This window comes from Lactuca saligna, chromosome 4 (assembly GCF_052625555.1).
Source record: "Lactuca saligna cultivar CGN05327 chromosome 4, ASM5262555v1, whole genome shotgun sequence".
Taxonomy (NCBI): Eukaryota; Viridiplantae; Streptophyta; class Magnoliopsida; order Asterales; family Asteraceae; genus Lactuca; species Lactuca saligna.
Window position 1 is genome coordinate 203,596,471 of NC_136420.1, and position 3,388 is coordinate 203,599,858.

General features: G+C 34.0%; 1 pseudogene; it reads right to left on the bottom strand.

Annotated features, from left to right (window-relative positions):
• Positions 1-314: 314 nt before the first annotated feature.
• On the bottom strand, positions 315-2,010 carry LOC145039003 (cytochrome P450 CYP82D47-like; annotated as a pseudogene).
• Between the last annotated feature and the right edge of the window lie 1,378 nt (positions 2,011-3,388).

The following is a 3,388-nucleotide window of genomic DNA, read 5'->3' on the forward strand; positions in this document are numbered from 1 at the left end:
AACTCTTGTACTACATTTTCGTTACTATTTTACTTTTGTACATCCTTAACAAAATGATTTTTTTTCTGCTTTATATACCACTTTATATGCTTTTCATTATTGATTTTAATTTAATTCTAATGATTATATTTTTTGTGTACGTTCAATAACAACAGAAACATACTGTAAATCAATTCTCACCAATAGACGCAACACAATTTAGTATTATATATTTCTTTATTCGTTACGACTTGCTTTATTCAAGTTTAATTTTATTACATTATCACTTTCTTGCCACTCTAAAAAACGGTTGGAGTCGATTTGCATGAAGCAACCTAATACATATTCGAGGCTAAACGAGGGGCCAAAAGGACCTCAAGTGGAGTAGACTTGCTGATAGTCAGTCCCGAAGTTTCACTCATATCAATAGGTTCATTTGATGGATTTTTTAGCACAAATTGTTGAATGAAACTAGCTAGTGTTAAACCAACAGCCTGAAGAGCGAAGGGAATACCAGGGCACATTCTTCTACCACTACCAAAAGGTAGTAACTCATAATGTTTTCCCCTGAAATCAATATCCTTATGACTTGTCAAGAATCTCTCCGGCCTAAACTCGAGGGGATCTGACCAAATATTTGGATCACGATGCATCTTATAAACATTTACCACCAGACGAGTGCCTTTTGGGATGTTGTAGCCACCCACAATGCAATCCTCAATGGACTCATGAGGAATCGAGAGAGGAGCAGCTGGGTACAAACGCAATGTTTCTTTGATGATGGCATCAAGGTAGGTTAAGTTCTTCAAGTCTGACTCCTCCACTAGTCTGTCTCTTCCAACATGCTCATCAATTTCATCTTGCGCAATTTCTAATGTTTTTGGGTGGTTTAGCAACAACGACAAAGCCCAGGTTAACGTCCCAGATGTAGTGTCCAAGCCTGCTATCAGGAGTTGCTGTGAAATGGATATATTTATAGGCAAAATGCTGAAAAAAAATGAACAAAAACATTGAAAATAAATCAAGAAACAGTAAAACGATAGAGTTTGAGTTTACTTGACATGCGGATTTAATGATCGTATCATCGTCAAAATCCCGGAATTCCTCTTTGGAAGCACCTTGAAGAATGGAAATCAGCACATCTATAAAACCATGGTCGCTTTCATGTTCCTTGGTAAAGCTCTTTACTGTTTTATGTTCTTTTAACCATCCCCCAAAGATGTTGTCCAGATCTATCGCCATCTTCTTCATTTCTTTAATGTATCCACCCATATCAAAACACTTGAGATAAGGGATAAAATCTGAAACCACAAATGCTCCCATTAATTCAATGAATTTCTTTACTACAGTCTGAAATCGAACCCGTTCCTCATCATGTGGAGAAAACTTCTTCCCCCTAATAATCCTAACAATAATATTTACAACCAAGTTACCAAACCATTGACTCATCTCGATCTTCATCATCTCTGAATTTTCGCTCATTTTATTTAAAACCCAACGATCATATATATCTTTGATGGATACTCTAACCTCTGAAGCTCGAATATGTGCAAACGTTTCAACTCGTCGTTGGGAAAGAACCTCCAGCGTGATCATCTTGCGTGCTTGTCGCCAATAGTCTCCATATGTAGCAAAGCTGAACATAGCATAATTATAGCCCATGAGTTTTGTTGCCTCAGCTTTGGGTCGAGTTGCAAAGGCCTTATCGTTTGTAGTAAAGCACTCTTTAGCTATCGCCCCATTACTCACCACCAAAGCTTGATTGTGAAGATAGGGCCATATCTGTCTGCCATATCACCTAAAACATAGTGAGGTAGCTGAGAACCACCTAAAAGGTGCAGGTGTCCGATGATAGGCCATGCACCTTGTGCTTGTGGTGGTTTTTGGTTTTTCCTTGTATTTGCCTTCTTCCTGTTGAGGTTATGGAGAAGGAAAAGTACTACAATAACAGAAAAGCTGGTTGCTACAATGGTTGAAAACGAGAGATGGAATTCCATGTCTAATTTGTGAATCAAGAACTGAGTAAGCGCATGTACGAATGTGTGTTATAAAAAGTTTGAAGATATTTTTTGCAAATATAAGAAAAACAACTCTTCAAACATCGTCGTGTGGTTTCCAAAAAAAATAAATCGTCGGTCCTTAATTTTAAAATCAATCGTCGGTCCTTAATTTTTTAGGTCATCAAGGGTCAACATTGGTCCATATAGTTTCAAAATTTTGAATGTTTCGTCCTTAACCTTAAATTTGTTAGTTTTTTTTTCTGTTAAACTGTTGTAAAATAGGGAGTCACGTTTGATCTTCCTAACATTCTTCATGCATGTCAACGAGAAAGATAATGAACATGTGATGGTGGTGCGTGTATCTCCCCAATCCATTTGATCACAGTGATCATGGAACAAAGGTTTTTGTGACGCCGCCATTCATCAAAATCAGATCCTCCTTCAGCCAAGGGCCGCCGAATGTCAGACCTATTCCGCGTCTTTCAATCACTGGGAATTTGTATACATTCTATTTTCTTCATTTTTAATTCTATAAATTTTGGAAGGCAACATGACTTTGCGTAACTGATTTTAGTTAACATATCTGTTTTTACAATATAATTGTAGGATTGATTACTAAGCTAATGGACTGTATATTTTGATCAATTGATGCACATTGTTTTGGGTGTCGCAAATTATTACGAGCCCTTGAATGATTTTGAGAAGGAAAAAGAAATCGGCAGGTTTATCTTTGCATGGGTGCTTCTTGATTCTCAATTTATATAACACTACACATATGTTCAGAAAAAACAAAACATCACTTTTCTTATATTATCTTTATTTTAATGCATTTTATGCATTTATTTCCTTTTATCTACGTAGATCTCATTTTTTATATAAGTATTGTTATTAAAATTTGATTTTGTAATGATCGTTAGTGTTTGTTTTCTTTTTATTGATTTTAGACTTTCTAATAGTTATATAATCATAGGCGATTACAACATGAATTACAATTTGGAATAATGACGGGGCGAAGTGATTTATTTGTGATCTTATTAAGTTTAAACCTGGAAATCTAAAAATATATAAAACTTATAAATAGAATAATAATTTTGATTGTCTAATAAAATAAGATATTATAAGTTTAGAAAAACAAATCATGAATGATAAAATTGTTTTTTTTATTATTATTAACCTTGTCATTTTTAAGTATTTTATAAGTATTTAAAAATTTGAAATCGTATTGAGTAATCATATATTTGAAAACCATATACAAAGATAGTAGTCTTGTTAGTAAGATTAAAAATTTGTTTTAAAATAGAAATTTAAAACATTATTGAAATAGAATTTACGTCATGTAACTTCACATATTTGATAAAAGTCATTAGTTTGTTTCATGCAATATACGTTTGACCATAGTGAAAGAAACA